Consider the following 20,448-nt stretch of genomic DNA (forward strand, 5'->3'; position numbering starts at 1 on the left):
GAGATCATTCAGTAATCATCAGAACTTACCCAAATCAGAACCCATGGGTGAAAACATATCTGATGTATTAAGCACACTGTGGCAGATGACCAGGGATCCTGCCCCACCTGGAAAAAGGACGGACTGGGAGTGGGGCACTATCTTTCCCTGGGCGCAAGACGGCAGCCCCCCTGCATTCCACCAGGGCAACGGAAATGGAACTGGAAAGCTCAAACTTCTGGGACCCGTGGCCACCACCAGGGGGTGCCTGGACGGTCCTAGAGCCCTGGAGGATAGCACTTCCACCACACCAGGAAGTGCTGCTGAACCAGGACCTGTGTATGCCCGGAGTGCTTCTGGGTGCAAGGGCAGCACTTCCGTCACACTAGGAAGTGCTCCCAGAAGACCATCACCGAGAACCTGGAGCACATTCCGGGCGTGATAAAAGAGTCCGCCTCACTCCATTCGACAGCCGTTCATGCTAGACTAAAGAACTTCCCAAACAAGCCAGCTCTACCCAGCTTGTTTGTCACAAACATCCAGTCTATAGTCAACAAGATTGATGGGATAAGACAATGGATTTTGTCCCACATGATGAACAACTGCGCCTCTCCACCCTAGTGGCCCACTTCTTCTCTTCTGTCATCTGCATCTTTTTGCATTAAAACTGATTGTCAGTGTTTGTGTTGCAATTACTTAGTACGTTTTCCTTAATTTTTCACTTAAGCTGGCTCTTAAGTCTTCGATCTGCCTCAAGAATGATTTAAGAGGTAGGGGAAGTGACGGTGAAGGTGGTAGGGATAAGAATGGCACCCGTATACATGCGCCGCACGGTCGCCCTGCTGGCCACCGCCAAGAGTAGATTCTACAATAAAATAAAATAAAAATAAAAAGAGGAATAACCTTTGGGGTCAATCATCACCCCAAAAGCACATAGTAGATGTCACATAGTGTATGTGTACCAAATTTCAGGTCAATCGGTTGTGACAGATAGGGGGCGCTGTCGTCCCCTTGAACCCTCGGACCAGCCGCCAGACACCAGATAAAAGTCCAAATACTTGTTTTATTTAGACAATAATGTGCACCAAGCACCCTCCACTCCACAATGCTCATACAATAATCAATAATTCAAACAATAATCAATTCCTCCTCTCCCAGACTCTCCCAGTTGTCACCCTGCCACCCGACTCAGCTCGTTTGTCTGGGATTTCCCAGAGTCCTTTATAGTCCTTGACCCGGAAGTGTTTTGCTCCCTCTGTCCATATGACTAGGATGAACTTCCGTGTTGTACGCAAAACACTCGTTGCTCCACCCTGCAGCGCCTTCTAGCGGCCCCAGTGGTATCCAGCAGGGCTTTGGATGAAAACCCCATTTTCCATAATTCCCTGCTGACATTCAGGGCACCTACATGCTGCAGGGAGGGCTCCACCTGGTGGCCTGGGGGTATTGGTCGGGATGACCGGCCGGCCATATATCACACTACTTCCCCTTCAGCGAAAAACCTTGGTTTAAAGCGTCCAGCCCCGCGAGGGTCGTCTTCCTCCAGGAGGACCCGTGAGAACCTAGGGGGAACATTGTAGAAACTTTTCTACCCCATTCTTCTAGGACAACTTCGTCATTTGTGGCCCCGCCGGTGGCATTCATAGCACAGCTGCCGCCCGCCTATTTGTATCCCTTGACGAGACTGGAAACACTCTGGAAATTCATGCCCTTTTCTCCGCTGAGGAGGGTTCCACGGCCGCCCTTAAGCTTTCAGCACCCTTTTCTAGTTTGACAGGAAACCCCCGTTTCACTTTTGGGTTCTCCTGTTTAATGGGAGGTTTTCCCACAGTCTGAGTCTCTCTATTTGTTAAAGAGAGACCCTTTACTGTTTGTAACCATTTTGTTTTAGCCGTAATAAAGGTTGGGGTCTTCAGGATCGCATCGCTCCGGGATGCAGCACCATCCAGCTGCTCCATCTCGATTGACCCTTCCCCCTACCACTCTGTTAATGTTCCACACTCTCTTGTAGGGCTCGCAGTGACATGGCACCCGCTACTTATTAATCACGGGCCTGGATCACACTGTTTCCCTCTATGATGTACAGTACCGGTAATACTCACCTGTACCGCAGAATTATTTATCACGGGAAGGTCTCGACCAGACCGCCGCAGGTACTCATCTACCTTCTTCAGAGGCGCTTCGGCCGTATCTCCCATATCCTTTATGATCTTCTTTATTGTCGTCAACATCTGTAAAAACTCTGCACGGGCTCGATTAGCTTCTCGAGTTCCCGCACATCTATAATATTATTTAATTTGGCCGGAGGTACGCTTAAACAATCACTCGCCTTACCATCCGGCCGGGAGCCAATGAGCATGTCTGCTGCTGGCACGTGCTCTGACGGGCTTTGAAAGGTTACCTGGGATTTTTAGTTCCATTTCCCGGCCCTCCTTACCTTCTCATGGGGTGAGCAGTGCTTTGCTCGCCTCCTCTTTCCCCTTTGGAATGTCCAAGTCCGTTGATTCTTGGGTAAAGCCATAAGGAGCAGGACGCGGACCTTCTCTTTCTCACAATCCATCTGGTTGGGTCACTTGTCCCTCGCCAGCACCCGACATGCGGAAGTCCTTTGCTTTTCTCACCAGCTCGAATGAAAGTGCACCACCGTCTTCTGGAGCTTCTGCTGCCTCCCACAAAGCTTCCGGATGACCTACTCCGAGGTATGTGCACGGTACAAAATGCGTCATTTTAAAGATGTTATCAATTATATATATATATATATATATATATATTATATGAGAGCGGATCAGCGGCGGAAGCAGAGAGCGGATCAGCGGCGGAAGCAGAGAGCGGCGGCGTCTCCCACAGGCACGTAGCCCTTCGAAAGCACCCGAGCAAGTTCACCTGAGGTAAAGCCGGCAGCTGACCAGTAGAAATAACCGGCAGTGAGAAATTAAAGTCGATCGCTTAGCGGGTGGTGGAAACTTAAAGCGACAGTGATTCAGCTCAACACGGAAAGCGCAGAAGCACCTATAAAAACGGCAAAGATGACTTCAACATTTAATGTAAGTTCTATCTGCTCTCTGCCCATCGAGGGCACGTTTATATGTTGTGTGTCCTGCAGTATGTACAGCTCAGGTTTTCCGGCCGACAGTGCAGATAGCTTCACCTGCCAAAAATGTTTAGTTAATTTAGAGTTGGTCGGGAAAATACGCGAATTGGAGGACGCGTTAGGAATCTGATAGCGATTAGGCAAACCGAAAATTGGATCGACTCGGTTTGTTTAGACAATTCGGCTACATCTGATTCGCTTCAGTCTCTCCAGGTCCCACTGTAGTCAGTGCGAGGCCGAAATCAGCAGCACCAATTCAGCCACAGGGCGAGTGGGTAACAGTAAGACGGGGGTCTAAGAATCCAAAATTTAGTCCCCAGCACCCAGGTCACCAATTCGGACCCAGAACAGGTTCTCAGCTCTCCAGCCCTGTGGAAACTGAGAATAATAAAGTGCTCATAATTTGCGATTCCATAGTGCGGAATGTTAGAATTCCAAACTATGTTAAACCAGCAGTTAATGTTAAGTGCCTTGCAGGGGCCAAGATTTCTGGCATAAAGGCGCATTGGACCGTGTTGCCGACGATGAAGTATCTACCTTATTGCTGCATGTCGGCACTAATGATATTTATTTACAGCAATCTGAGGTATTAAAGCGGAACTTCATCTCTCTATGCACCAAAGCTAAAACAAAATGTCGGAATTTAATTGTATCTGGTCCCTTACCAAGATTGTATAGAGGGGATGTGATTTATAGCAGATTGCATTCCTTTCACTGCTGGCTAGAAACCTGGTGTGCAAATAAAAGCATAGCATTTGTGAACAATTGGGATGATTTTTGGGAAAGGCCTGGATTTTTCAGAAGAGATGGTCTTCATCCTAACTGGAGGGATCTTATGTATTATCCCAAAATATGGCAGCAAAACTGCCTGGTTGACTGATTAGAGCACCATCCAGGCCGCAGTCATGTGATCTTAAATCACAGGCTGTTGTTTATCCCACCTGTTATTTTCCTGAAGCTGTTACCCATAATCCCTGTTGTGGGGCATCCAGTAAATTTAGTCTTGAAACAAACCATAAATTAATTGATAACCAAAAAATAAGGTGTATAATTAGACCAAGGGATAAAACCAGACACTCCACCAGGGGCATCTGTAATAGAAATTTAATTCAAATTAAAACAAAAAATATATCAGCAGTTCAGAAAGAACCATGCAGTTTTAAATGCTGTTTATTGAACATTCGCTCTCTTGGCACTAAAGCTGTTTTGGTAAATGATATAATATTAAGTACAAAATCTGATCTGTGTCTTCTTACTGAAACCTGGCTTAGTAAATGTGGCACTGTTCCCCTAGCTGAGGCGTCACCAGATGGATACTCGTTCCTTCATAAGTCTAGAGATTCTGGTCGAGGAGGAGGCCTTGGAATAATTCATTGTAACAAAATGCAAATCACTCCTAAAAATTTAGGCAACTTTACATCCTTTGAGGCATTCATTTTAAATATTAAAACAGATTCCAACACAATTATAGTGCTAGTCTACAGACCACCAGGGCCATATTCATTGTTCATGACTGAATTTAGCAACCTTCTGTCTGATTTGGCTATAAATTATGATCACGTAGTTCTGATGAGGGATTTTAATGTACACATTGATGTGGAAACTGACACTTTTAGCAAATGTTTTACTTATTTGTTAAATTCAGTAGGATTTTGTCAGATTGTCAAAGGTCCAACTCATAATCATAACCATACATTAGATTTAATTATAACTTACAAAGTTGAAATTCAAAATTTAAATATTACTCCATTAAATGTAGTTATTTCCGATCACTTCTTAATTACGTTTGATTTAGTTCTGCCCATGCCAGCGCACTCGCAGATTAAAACAAAGACAGTGCGACATCTAGATTGTAATTCTGCTTCAAAATTTATAGATACCTTGAGTAAGTCGAGTGTAATTGTGGAAAACCATTTAGATCAGTTAACATCAAATGTAAACGTGGAAAACAATTTAGATCAGCTAATATCACATTATAATGTGACCTTGAGAGATGCTCTGGACACAGTGGCTCCCCTAAAACAAAAGTGATCAAAGCACATAGAAACTCTCCCTGGTTTAATGAAAATACTCGAGCTCTTAAATTAGAGTGTCGAAAACTGGAGCGCAGATGGAGAACAACAAAGCTACATGTCTTTCAAATTGCATGGACAGAGAGTGTAAATAAATATAAAAAGGCCCTCTTTAAAGCTCGCTCAGAATACTATTCTACATTAATAGATAGCAATAATAAAAATCCTAGGGTACTTTTTAGAGCAGTGGCTAAATTAACAAATGGGAATTCAGATCTACAGTGCAAAATACCAACAGATATTAGCAGTACAGACTTTATGAACTTCTTCAATGAGAAAATTAAAAATATAAGATCCCAGATCTCAGCATCACAGTACAAACCAAATACTAGCTTAGCAGACCCTGTCACATTGCATTCAGCACTTTAATAATTTTAATCCTGTAACTCACCAGGAAGTCTTAACTTTAATTACTAAAATGAAGCCCACTACTTGTTCCCTAGATCCAGTGCCAACAAAACTAGTAAAAAGTGCAATGGATGTTCTTGCAGCGCCTATTTTAACCATTATCAATAGTTCATTACTGCATGGCACGTACCTGATGCACTAAAAGTGTCAGTCATTAAACCTTTACTTAAAAAGTCAGACCTAGACCCACACATACTAAATAACTATAGGCCTATTTCAAATTTACCATTTCTCTCTAAAATACTAGAAAAGTAGTCCCCAGTCAGCTTCAGTCACACCTTACGCATTACAATTTATTTGAGAAATTCCAGTCTGGCTTTCGCACTGGTCATAGTACAGAAACGGCACTAACACGGGTTGTAAATGACATTCTGATATCCTCTGATGAAGGAAATTCCACTGTAATTATGTTGTTGGACTTAAGTGCAGCATTTGACACCATTGACCATTCTATTTTACTGCACAGGCTAGAAAACGATGTTGGGCTTACAGGCCCGTGCTCGCTTGGTTCAGTTCTTATTTATCAAATCGATTCCAGTATGTACAGAAATGTGCAGACAGTACTCCATCATTATACACAGAAGTTGAATATGGTGTCCGCAGGGCTCAGTACTGGGACCTTTACTGTTTTCACTTTACATGCTTCCACTGGGATCTCTCATTAGGAAACATAATGTTAATTTTCACTTGTATGCAGATGACACCCAGTTATACCTTTCATTTAAATCAAATGAAGTTTCTCCGATGTTGTCTTTAATTAGTTGTGTTAGTGAATTAAAGGAATGGATGAATGAGAACTACTTGTCTTTAAATACAGATAAAACAGAGATGTTAATTGTTGGAGGGAATGACGCTGATCACAGCAATATTTTGTCGTCATTTAACTCAGTTGGAATCCCAATTAATTTTACTGAATCAGCCCGCAATCTAGGAGTTATCTTTGACTCTAGCATGTCATTTAAAGCATATTACAAAGTCGTCCAAAACATGTTTTTCCATCTTAAAAATATTAGGAAATTAAGGCGCTTTCTAAATAAACAGGATTGTGAGAAATTAATTCATGCATTTATCTCTAGTAGGATTGACTACTGCAATGCGGTGTTCACTGGCTGTTCAAACTGTTCTCTATACAGCCTCCAGTTAATCCAAAATGCGCTGCAAGAATTATTACAAGAACAAGAAAATATGAACACATAACCCCAGTTCTTAAATCTTTACACTGGCTCCCAGTTAAGTTTAGGGCAGATTTCAAAATCCTCCTTTTAACATATAAAGCATTAAATGGCCAAGGTCCGCTTACTTGTCTGAACTTATCATGACTTACAAACCTGAGCACATTAAGATCTCAAGATGCCGGTCTGCTTAGGATTCCAAGGATTAATAAAATAACAGTGGGAGGTCGAGCTTTTAGTTACAGGGCCCCTAAACTGTGGAATGGTCTTCCTGCTTCCATAAGAGATGCCCCCTCGGTCTCAGCCTTTAAATCCCGGCTGAAGACTCACTACTTCAGTTTAGCATATCCTGACTAGAGCTGCTGATTAACTGTACATACTGCATCTCTGTTGTTAGTCATTAGCACTATAACATAAGTAACATGAATAATTATATTTGAATACTAACCCTCACCTATTCTGTTTCTTTTCTCGGTACCCAAATGTGGCCATTGGTGCCACGGCCCACCTGCCAAGTTGTTTGCCTGCCTATGGTAAAGTCATCCCTGATGGAGGATCACAGGAATCATGGGAAAGAGGGTCCTTTCATCGGAGCAACGTTTCAGCCGTGGCATGGCCAAATGGAGATGCAGCTAGATGGATGAGGTCTCCAGGACTCTAAAAATATCCAAACCTAATTATGTCATATCATCTACTGTTAAACCGTAATTCTAAAATTTTTATTATTATGCTGTCTTAAGGAATTGTTCTGTTGTGTATATTGTATTGTATTGACCCCCTACTTTTGACACCCACTGCACGCCCAACCTACCTGGAAAGGGGTCTCTCTTTGAACTGCCTTTCCCGAGGTTTCTTCCATTTTCCTACAAGGTTTTATTGGGAGTTTTTCCTTGTCTTCTCAGAGAGTCAAGGCTGGGGGGCTGTCAAAAGGCAGGGCCTGTTAAAGCCCATTGCGGCACTTCCTGTGTGATTTTGGGCTATACAAAAATAAACTGTATTGTATTGTATTGTACTGTATATCCTCGGCATATACCTCGTCGTAGTCTTCTTTCTCCGGAGGCTTCTCCCAACCCGTATAACCGCTTCGAAGCTCATCCCAAGCGTCGGCCATGATGAGTGGGGCTCCTCCGCTGGTGCTGCCGCTCTGCTTCAGCTTCTTTTTTCCCATGACGGACTTGGTAACAGGGTTGGTGGCAATGTCTTTGTTTTTCCTGCATATTGTGACGCTGCCTTTTTGGGGTTCTCTGTCCACAGAAATTTTTATATACAGGTCTTCTGCCAAACCGACGGCCAGAGTATCCTGCCGACTACGCCACCGTGACAGATAAGGGGCGGTGTCATCCCCTTGAACCCTTGGACCAACCGCTAGACACCAGATAAAAGTCCAAATACTTGTTTTATTTCGACAATAATGTGCACCAAGCACCCTCCACTCCATAATACTCATACAATAATCAATAATTCAAACAATAATCAATTCCTCGTCTCCCCGTTGTCACCCTGCCACCCGACTCAGCTCGTTTGTCTAGGATTTCCCAGAGTCCTTTATAGTCCTTGACCCGTGTTGTGTCTACAAAGTCCACTGTTTCTCACTTGCTAGAATGCTCTTTATTTTTCAAGTCTTGAAAACAAAAACAATCGATGGTGCATGCTATTCTCACAAATGCGCAATAAACATATGCATCTATGCGCGCATGCAGTTACCATTACAAACATCATGTTATCCAACATCCCCCCCCCCATCTCAAAAGTCAAGTATTAAAGGATGTGACAAAATCCCATAAATGAACTGGACGTTGACGTGCCCGTTTGGGTCGTTGTTGTTGAGCAACTGATGGTTGGGAGATCTGGGGTGCCACTCCAGATGCATTGATACAGCTGTCATCTAATGGAGCTGCTGACCTACAATGGGTACTATTAAACTCAGACCTTGGTATGGTAAGGTCAGGTGCTGACACTTTATGCAGGCGACGGTCATGCCAGCGATAGCCATTCTGTAACAGAAATGTGGCTGGCCCCAATTGCCTAGTAATTTGAAGAGGTGAAGAAAGAAATGAGTGCAGCTTATCAGCACGATGTAACTACCGTACTCTCACTCTGTCACTGGCACTGATATTAGACATCTTCACTCTGTAGCGATGATGAAATTTTTGTTTCATTTTCTTTTGCCCTTCTCTGACTTTGACAATTGGTGAGGGTGCAGAATGACTTAAAGCCATTGGGCAAAGACGATCTAGTGGAAGTGGGAGTTCCCGACCCATCATTAAGTTAGCTGGTGATTTCCGAGTGGTTGAGTGTTCAGTTGCCGGGTAATGAAGTAGGGTTTGGTTGAGGGCAGTATAAAAATTGCAACCTCCTTCAGCAAGATGTGCCCGGATACCATTTTTAAGTGACTGATTAAATCTTTCTACCCCTCCATTTGCCTGTGGGTTATAGATAGATAGATAGATACATTATTAATCCCCAAGGGTAAATTCACATACTCCAGCAGCAGCATACATAAAGAACAATATTAAATTAAAGAGTAATAAAAATGCAGGTAAAAACAGACACTAACTTTGAATAATGTTAACGTTTACCCCCCTGGGTGGAACCGAAGAGTCGCATAGTGCATAATAAGCTGTCTTGCGATGTTCAATGCCATGATTCTTTAGGAATGATGTGAATTCTGCTGAGATAAATTGAGGCGCATTGTCAGTTGTGATTACAAGTGGAAGTCCGAAACGGGCTATCAGAGCCTGCAGTATGTTGATCACAGTCTTGAAGTGACTGTACTCACCGGAAAAACTTCAGGCTACGTAGAGTGCCGATCATATATAACCACAAGAAAACGATGATGGGGAGGAGCGCTGTGGAGTTCACCACAAATGTCTAGCTGCAGGTGCTCCCATGAGTGTGCTGGCCACTGAAGGGGCTGAAGTGGTGGAGGAGTAGGTAACATTGTCTTTCCATTAACCAGACAAGCAGAGCAATCCTTAACAAGGACTTCTATATTGTTGTCAATACTTGGCCACCATACCCGATCTCGGCACCTCTGTTTCATTTTGACAATTCCTAGGTGACGCTCATGAGCCATCACCAAAATACAAGACCGCAAACTTTGTGACACCACAGCACAATAACCACAAGCAATGGAGGTGTCATTCCAACATGATAGTTCCTCTTTTACACATGCAAATGGGATCAGCTCATCAGATACATGTTTGGGCCAGCCCTCTTTAATATAAGTACATAATAATTTGATAACAGTATCCTCTTCTGAAGCTTGCTAAAGCTCTGTAAGTGATACAATATCCTGTAGCTGTCCATGCAGCAGCTGAATTAGGTCATTGTCAGTGTCAGCAGCTTGGTTGTGAAGTGGCTCCTGTGCTGGTGTAAAGTGTGACAGTAGGTCAGCTACTACATTCTCCAATCCTGGCTTAAACTCCAGTTGGAAATTATATTGTTGTAAACGATCAGACCACCTATGTAACCGGAGGGGCTTGTGTCCTGTTCCAGATGTTGACAGCAAAAAAGTGAGAGCCTGATGGTCTGTCCTCAGAATGAATGGTCTTCCATACAAATAAATATGCCATCGCTCACAAGCCCAAATGCATGCTAAAGCTTGACGTTCCCCTGCAGAGTATTTTTGTTCAGTGAGGCTCAGTGCTCTGGAGGCAAATGCAACTGGCTTTTCCACCCCTTCTTTCATCTGTGACAAAACAGTTCCCAAGGCCAAGGCAGAAGCATCACAAGTAACAATTGCCGTACCCTCTGGGTTAAAATGAGAGAGAACTAGTGCAGGCATGAGTTGTTGTTTCAGGAGATGGAATGCTTCAGCGCATGCAGAGGTCCAATCCTAGGGTGCATCCTTTTTTATGAGCTCGCATGGTGGGGTTGTGATAGCTGAATATTGTGGCAGGAAGCGCAAATAATAGGATGTCATGCCTAAAAATGAAGCAACCTGTGCTGCTGAAATGGGTTCAGGAAGACTGCAAACAGCATCCACATTGGACTGCAGGGGTTCAATACCTTCAGCTAATAAGTGAAACCCAACAAAATCCATTTCTGTTGCTGCAAAGATACACTTCTCTTCATTTAAGGTGAGGTTGTGTTTTGTAAGCTGCTGTAACACACATTGTAGCCTTTCATTATGGACAGAAAGTGTTGGTCCGTGCACTATAATGTCATCCAGATACACACATACTCCTGACATCCCAGCAAAGAGTGATGACATTATTTTCTGAAAACAACTGGGCGCTGAGCAAAGCCCAAATGGTATGAGGGTATAACAGAACATCCCAAGGTGTGTGACAAATGCAGTGAGATCCCTACTATCAGGATGTAGTGGTATCTGCAGGTAGCCTTGTCGTAAGTCCAGTTTAGTGAAAACAGTGGAACCATGAAATTGAGATGTAATCTCCTGTTGGTAGCGGGTATCTGTCTGGGACCACAGCCTTGTTAACTGCACGAAGGTCAATACAAAGACGCAACCCGCCTGACTTTTTACGAGCAATTACAAGATTGGAGATCCAGGGTGATGCATTAACTGGTTCTATAATCCCTTCCTCCAGAAGCTGTTTCTAATCTGCAGTAACATCATCTCTCAGTGCTAGTGGTGTTCGGCGCAGTGGCTGAATGACAGGAGGTATGAACAGATTAAGTCTGAGCTTGTGCACAAACTCCAATAGGCATCCTAGGCCATTAAACAGGGCAGGCCATTTCTGTACCCATGGAGAAGTGACTTACAGGATTTCTGCACCATCGTAATTGAGAACAGTACATCTGAGTCTGAGGAAAAGGTCTAACCCAGAATATTGGCTCTTTGCTTTGTAACATAAAAGCAAAATTCAGAAAGAGATCTTGTTCCATAATAAACATGTAACAACAACGTTCCCAGAACATCAATTTTTGTGTGCCCATAACCAGCCAGAGCAATAGATGGCCTCTGCAAAGGTAAGTGAGAAATAAATTGCTTGTATGTAGCATAACTAAGAAGAGACACTTAAGCGCCTGTATCCAAAAGCAAAGTTATGCACACATCTTGTATATATACTGCACAAGTCTTGAATTTAGGAGAAAGAGACTGTACTGAATGGATAGATGCTGGTGCTGAATGTGAAGGTGAGGGCTGCCCAGATGCAGACACTTGGGACGAATGACAGCATCTTGCAAAATGGTTAAATTTGTTGCATTTTCTACATCGCTGACCTCTTGCTGGTCAACCTGAGTCTCTGTGCTGGTGATGAGTAGATCCGCAATTCCCACAATATTTACCTGAAATATTGAGGTTTCTCCGCGATTGCAGGACTGGGGCAGCTGTCTTAGCACAGTTATCACTGAAAACGGGCTGTAACGTTTGCGCTGATAAAGCAGGAGCTGCTGTCAGTTGTGACGCACTCTGCACTGCTGATTCAACCTGGCACGCAATCTCGATCGCTTTCTCTAATGTGAGTTTGTCAGATTCCATCAATAATCCCTCCCTCACAGGTGCACTATGCATTTTCTCTATCAGCTGATCCCTTATCATCTCGTTCTGAAGCGGACAAAAATTGCAGTGCCCTGCTAATTCCCGTAGCACGGCTGTATATTGTTGGATTGACTCACCCGCTAACTGGCTAGGCTGACGAAAGTGAAATCTGCCATAAAAGGACACTTGTGTTCCAGAAAAGTACTTCTTGAGGGCCTGAATTGCCGCATCGTATCAGTTGGTTGCCCTGAAAACATGCTGCCCTTCTGCGCCCAGACAATGAAGCAAGATGGCAGGCTTGCGTACGCCAGGTACGGAGTCCAAGCCAAGTGTGATCAGAGAAGTTTGAAAAGATTCAAACCAGCGAGTCCAAGGCAACGAAGGATCACCAGGTAATGGTAAAAAAGGAGGTGGTGGTAGCAGCGAAAGTTCAGCCATTCTCGTTGCCAAATGTTGTGTCTACAAAGTACACCGTTTCTCACTTGCTAGAATGCTCTTTATTTTTCAAGTCTAGAAAACACAACAATCGAAGGTGCATGCTATTCTCACACATGCGCTAAAACATATGCACTCATTTTCCATGCACGCATGCAATTACCACTTCAAACATCATGTTATCCAACAACCCAGAAGTGTTTCGCTCTCTCTGTCCATGTGACTGGGACGCACTTCTGGGTTGTAGGCAAAACACTCGTTGCTCCTTCCTTCAGCGCCTTCTAGCGGCCCCTGTGGTATCCAGCAGGGCTTTGGATGAAAACTCCATTGTCCATAATTCCCTGCTGGCATTCGGGGCACCTCCATGCTGCAGGGAGGGCGCCAACTGGCGGCCTGGGGGTATTGGCCGGGATGACTGGCCGGCCATATATCACAAGGTCAAACGGTTTGCAAGCTACAGACAAACAGACAGCCACGGTAGCATATTATACAAGAAGATATGATCTCATGTAAAAGTCATGTAATTATTGAAATTCTGTTAGTGAGCTTATATCATCTAATGAGATTTTAATTGAAAACTTCCTTTTTTTTTTAATTCTTATTGTGGCTTACATTTTCATCCACGGTACCTTAACTAAGAAATCCAACATATTAAACACAAACATTGGTAGAAATGCAAGAGTAAACTGATTGTTCTGGCATCAGAAATATTTTAAAATACAGCAGACAAGTGAAGGGACAATTTACTTCAAAGGTTTAGACACCTCAAAGTTGTACAATCATTTTACAATTACTCTTCTGAAAAAATGATACAGTCAGTTTTATAACAGTCTGCTTAGTAGGACACATTTAAAAGAGATTACCAAAGCAGTGAGTAATTTTAAGAGTTTAATTCCAGTGGTTAATAAGGGAACAGCTGTGTCTTAAATATCATGGTGCTGTGTGGGGTTTGTGAAGAATTTGTTATAAAGCATTTCAGTGGTGGGCCACATCTGTGTGTTGTTTCTTTAGATTAAGAACCAAAACAGTCACAAGTAACATGTATATGCAGAAAAAGCTAAATCTACAAAAGTATAAATTAGAAAATCTCTCTATATAAAAAATCCTTGTCTGTCTGTCTATATGACTGTCCGCTTTTCACGAGAGAACTACTTAACATATTTTGGACCAAAGAATACATGCGTATATGATCAGGGCCTGGTAGGATACCCAGGTTATTTGACTCTCTTTCTCAGGCTAAGGGGTAAGAGATTTGGTGATTTGGAGATTTTGGGCCTGTAAGGTTCAGCTTGCAGTCTCAGATCTCTGGTCCTAGCACCTGGGGCCTCATGTATAAACGGTGCGTACGCACAGAAATGTTGCGTAATAACTTTTCCACGTTCAAATCGCTATGTACAAAACCTACACTTGGCGTAAAGCCATGCACTTTTCCACGGTACCTCATGCCTTGTCGTACGCAAGCTCTCCGCTCAGTTTTGCAGACTGGCGGCACCCAGCGTCAGAGCAATGGTACTGTTCTTGTGTGATTACTCATTATTTTAATGACGCAGCTTTATAAATACACTGAAACTAACCGCATATTGTTTATTAGTGTAACGCATCTGATTGTAATTAACTTGTAACAATATAATAGTCCAGTGAACAGCCATAGCATTCCAAATACCATAACTGCTTTAGCGTTGTTACTCTCACTTCTTCTTCTTCTTCTTTCAGCTCCTCCCGTTAGGAGTTGCAACAGCGGATCATCTGTTTCCATATTACTCTCACTGCACCACTCGGAGTATTTATATCACTGTATCTGAGTGTGAATCACAGCAGCAGCTGATCGGAAAGAGAATTTTCGGTATACAGCTTCAAGGACACGCTGTCTCAGCCACTGCAAAACGTTTTAAAGCCTTTCCTGTACAGACCTCGCGGTTCAGAAACAGTTTCATCCCAAGAACTTTAAATGCACTCATCAATTGCACCTTGTAGAACTGTTTGTACTTATAAGTACAATCACCCCACTGTAAACTTGCACTATAGTTATAATATCGCACAACCTGCGCCACTTTATAAAGCGCATATTTACATATGATGACGATATCATTTTTAAGGTGAAATGCAGCAAAGTATGTTTGTTAAATTGTACAGATAAAACTTTAACTTCATTTAAACAATCTACAGTATATGTGGCGATCGGTTACTTGGGGAAAGAAAAGCATTGACTGCAGTGATGGCTACGCCAATATATATTGAATATAAAACAGAAAGAGAAAATAACAACACAGCTAAAAACGCAGCGACAAATTCGACAAAAGTTAAATGCTTGTGTCATGAGCACGAGGCGGCTATGCAATGTCTGCAACGGACGTTGCCATCCACCGTGCATAAGCTACCTTACTGACATTGGCAGGCGAAGGAGCCACAGATTCTTCCTCTGCCTAGTGCCACCACAAGCCTAGAGCCGCCCCTGAGTACTGATGCAATAAATTATTTCATCGAAGTGAAACACATGTTTAATAACGTGCTTTAACTCCTATCATCATGGAAATGATATCACGTATATATCTCAGTATTTTAGTTATTCAGAGAGCTGTAATATCATGAATGTAATGGATTCTGTGTCCAGTTGGTGGAAGAGAGCCAGTTTAAGAAGCAAGTAGTGATTCACACATAGGCACATAGAAGATCAAATACAAAACAAAGCATTTAATGTGCTACTTTAGTTACGATGTGATTTGAGAAACTGGTTAATTAAACGATTTTAAGATGAAGTTTATGATGTTCTACTTTAACGACAAAATAAACTACGTGATTAAAGTGGCAATGTCGAGATTGAAGTTGACATTTCATGCTTTTTCCCCACTGTGTGCCTTCTCTGTACCCTAATAGGCTTTCATATGACACTCAGACAGTGGGCTTACAACTCAGCTTTTCACGGCGACTTTGATATATGACTTCATTTTTATTTCTGGCACTGTGCGATTTTGTGAACGTGAGCTTTCAAGTTTCTCCAACACGCTATGTCACTTGATCAACTTCCTTTTGTTGATTATACCACGGTTTATTTGAACAAATAGTATGCTTTTCCTTTGCCTCCACTTGGTATTTACTGAAATTCTTATATTTTCCCCCGTGCTCTTCCCATTGTCTTTTCACAGAAGGCTGAGCTTAAGGGTGATTTATATTCATTTGCATATTAAAAGAGGCGTAATTCTGGGAGAAGTTGGGGCGTTACATAATGCGCGTGCACGAGCATTAGTTTTCATGCTGATTGGGATTTATGTAGCGGAAAAACGTGGAAGTTGGAGTACGCACAGATTCCTGCATCTGGATTTTTCTGTGCGTAAGCACATTTCGGCTTTTGTGCTTACGCCATGTTATAGTGCGAGTTCTACGCACGGCATTATACATGAGACCCCTGGTGTTGAGACTTTAACAAGTTTAGTTATCTGTTGGAGGCCATAGTCTCACAGATTTGTATTTAACATTGATAACCCTGTTTAGCACATCAGTGAAACCCCTAAGTTGACACACCCACTTGAACCTTTTAGACCAGAAAATATAGGAATCCAGCCAAAATTATAATTGAAAAGTATGTATTAAAGCACATAAATAAAATACATAGTTAAAAAGATTTAATTCACAAATGTAAGTAATAGAAAAAAAGATATTCTTGGAGCATTTTTGCTGCAGTTACACTGACTGAGACCTTCCTGTTTCATTGTAATATGATAGTTGCCAAATTTACAGTATGTGAAAATAAATTCCGGTCATGGCTCTGTGCAAAAAGAAGTCTCACCAACTAATATTGCATTGTTTAATTTGAGATCTCTTAATGGCAAAACATTGGTGCTGTTAGAATTCATCATTGACACCAAATTTGATGTACTGTGTTTAATGGAGACATTGCAAAAACCGAATGAATTTAGGTCTCTCACGGAGGCGACACCACCTTGTTACACTTTCCTCACAGAGCCTCATAGCTCAAGACCAGGCAGAGGACGTGCGGTAATTGTCAGAGTGGATTTAAATATCAAAAGAATCCCAATTGATTGTCCATTGTCTTTCAAGTTTCTGGCTCTTAAACAAATAACGGAATCAGGTCCTGTCTTACTCATTGTTCTTTATCGTCCTCCAAAAGACAATGCATCCTTCTAATCTAATCTGAATGAACAATTAACCCATTTAAGTTCCTTTCCCAGAGAGTCATTCTTCTTGGTAATTTCAACATCCATATTGACATCCCCACATCTAAACTGAGAAATGAATTCCTGTCCTTACTGGACTATTTTGACTTGACACAACATGTTGATTTTCCCACCCACTCAGGTGGTCATATATTGGATCTGCTCTGTACATCTGGACTATCTGTTGCCAACATTTACAGCACTGATTTGGGATGATCTGACCATAAACCAGTACTTTTCACTGTCTCATTATCTCTCCCTCCTCTTACCTGTAAACAACAAACTTCTAACAGAAACCTTAAAAATATCTATCCCCCTATCCTTTCTGGATCCATTTCTGATCTTTTACTGTCTTCACCTATTCCATCAACACTAGATAGTCTTGTTGACCACTCTAACACAGCCCTTATTTCAGCATTAGATAAAACAGCTCCTTTAAAACAGGAGGTTTCCTTTAAGCATTCAGCTACATGATATTACTCAGAATTGTGATCTATGAAAGCAGTTGGCTGACGCTTTGAGAGAATGTCACGTCAGTCTGGCCTGACCATGCACAACTAGGCTTTCTCTATGACCACCAAAAAGCTTACAGAGAAGCACTAACTGCTGCCAAGAGCACCCATTATGGCAGAATAATAGTAAGTGGCCACGATAACCCAAGGGTTTTGTTCTCTGAAGTTAATAAACTGCTCCAACCAGTATTTGGCCCAGCTACCTCTTCTACTAAAGTCTGTAACAAAATTAAAGATGTAAATAATTCAACTAACATAAATACATCATGTGTTTATATATTTCTCTATTTTCCCACTCCATCCAGCTCTCACCAGTCACATCTGCTTTTGTTAATGACCTGCTTTGTAAGATGAGGCTGACTACTTGTGTACTGGACCCCATCCCCGCCACACTACTTAAATCCTTCCTTCATGCCATAATCCCAGACCATTATAACAATAATAAGCTCATCCCTTGACACTGGCTTTGTGCCACTCACTTTTAAAATCGCTTCTGTAACCCCCATGTTGAAAAAGTCTGGCCTTGATGCTGACAATCTTAATAATGTTCGGCCTATTTCCCACTTATCTTTTCTGTCAAAAGTTCTTGAGCGTTTAAAGCTTCCTAACTCACCAACTACTTAACTTCTAATAATTTAATGGAACCCTTTCTGTCTGATTTCAGGGCGCAGCACAGCTGTGAAACTGCTCTGCTATGGGTAACCAATGATTTGCTTATGGCAGCAGACTCTGTCAGAATATTAATTCTGTTAGACCTCAGTGCAGCATTTGACACTGTCAGACATGACATTCTACTGTCCAGAATGGAAAACATGCTGGGTATCTCTGGCACTGCCCCCCAGTGGTTCAAGTCCTATCTAACTGATAAGCAAGAGTTTTTTAGTCTTGGCAACAGCAGGTCCACCTCAGCGCCAGTCATACAAGGAGTTCCACAGGGCTCTGTCCTCGGTCCTCTGCTTTTTTGTATTTTCATGCTTAACCTTGGCCATATTATTCACAGCATTGGACTGGGTTATCATTTTTATGCAGGTGATACTCAACTCTATTTCAATGTTAAAAGTGGAACTTCATCAGAGCTCTCTCAACTCACAACTTACCTCAGTGAAATTAAAACCTGGATGGAGCAGAACTCTTTAAATTTAAATTGCAACTCCTGCAAATTGGGACTAAAGTGCCACTTAATAAAATGAGCTCCTTGCCAGTCATTCTTGGCGGTGATCTCATCAGACCGTCCTCTACTGCAAAGAATCTTGGTGCCATTTTTGATTCCTCCCTTTCTTTTTCCGCCCACAAAAATCACATTAAGAAACTTTCTTACTTTCTCCTCCATAAAATATCACACTTTCGCTCCTTCCTCTCCTTTTCTAAAGCTGAGAAACTTGTCCATGCTTTTATCACATCCCGCATCAATTATTGTAATTCCCTACTGGCAGGTGCCCCTTCTAATCGTATATCACAGCTCCAGCTAATTCAAAACTCGGCTGCAAGAGTCCTTACTCGAGCCAGCAGCAGTGAGCACATAACACCCATCCTGCTTTGCCTTAAATGGCGACTTGTGTCTTACGGAATTGAATATAAAATCCTACTAATAACCTACAAAGACTTAAACGACTTTCTCCATCACTATGTGCCTGTCTGCCCACTAAGGTCCTCTGATTCTGGTAATCTTGTTGTTCCCCACACTAATCTACACTCCATGGGTGGCAGGGCCTTCAGCTGTATAATGCCCAGATTCTGGAATGACCAACGAAATTAATCAGATCAGCCGTTTCCATGAATTCTTTTAAAAAACAACTCGAAACTCATCTGTTCAGGAAGGCTTTTAGCTCTACCTGACTTTACTATCCTTCTTTCAGTTTACCTCTATATCAAGATGCTCATGTAACCTGTGTGGGTGTGCTAGATCATCAATTATGTTGTTTTTTAGGCTTTTTTTCTCTCAATTTGTTATCTTATTCTTCTTTATTTATTTATCTAGTTTAGTACAATGGTATATACTGTATACTGTCACGCTTGAGTCACAGATTTGCACAGAAACAGAGGAGGTTGTAGAGACAAGAACTTTATTTAAACACTGCAAACAAACATTTGTCTCTTTTAAAAGTTTAAACGTGCTGCTTGACAGGAGCAGAGAATGTGTGAGAGAAAAGCAAACAATCAATTCCAAACTGATAGGTGCTGTACAGGCTTTTGAGTATGCGGTGTACAGCGCGGGAAGCTTATCGTACGACAGAGCCGCAAGTAGCCTAGCAATAAAGATAACGGAGCAATGTGAAGGTAGTTTGTCAGCGTTTTTAGGAGGGGTTTTCCCAGGAGCATTTGAATCCTCTAGGGGTGCGATCAGACCCCCAGCTCACAATACCCTGCCGTTCTTTCTTAAACCCTGTGAAGTGCCTTGAGCATGGGAAAGGCGCTATATAAATAAAATGTAATATTTATTCTTAAAACAAATGTCATTCTGTTTATATAAGAAATATTTTGCGCTCTAGTGACCAGATTCTCCCATTCTTTTATTATATTTTTCCCATCTGGGACTTTTTGAAGTGGTGTACCACTTCCATTCACTTTGTTTTTCAAAATATATCAGTTCAAAAAAATCAGCTTCCTGTTCTACATTTGACAGAGGACTAAAGATAAATACAGCTGTTTAAAAGATCAGCACCTCGTGCCCAGGGCCAGCACCAACATTAAGGCAAACTAGGCATTCGCCCAGGGCAGAGATCTTTAGGGGAAAAAACAACAACAACAATAATAATAATAATATATTCATAATTTTAGGCACATTTTTATGTTGTCCAGTCTCTGTATGATGTAAGAGAGTTTGTGGGTGAGCTCCTCCTGCAACTTCTGCGTATCCATCATGGTTGTAATCTGTAATGTAAAAAGGTGTATATTAAAAATAACATAAGATTACTACTATATTTACTATGTATTATGTGAACACAATACTCAATGTTAAGAGCATTGTGATCTGGCAGGTTCTGCGAGGATCCCCATGAAATAGAAGTTCTATGCCCTATGGATGGCCAAACGGGGTGAGAAACTCCTGACAGCAAGGTTACCAAAATGCATACAAGTGTGTATTTCCATAGTGATGACACCATTATTTTGTCATTTTGTGTTTGTGCTGAGAACAGTTGCAACAATCACAAGCTACT

The sequence above is a fragment of the Polypterus senegalus genome, chromosome 3 (assembly GCF_016835505.1).
Source record: "Polypterus senegalus isolate Bchr_013 chromosome 3, ASM1683550v1, whole genome shotgun sequence".
NCBI classification, from domain to species: Eukaryota; Metazoa; Chordata; class Cladistia; order Polypteriformes; family Polypteridae; genus Polypterus; species Polypterus senegalus.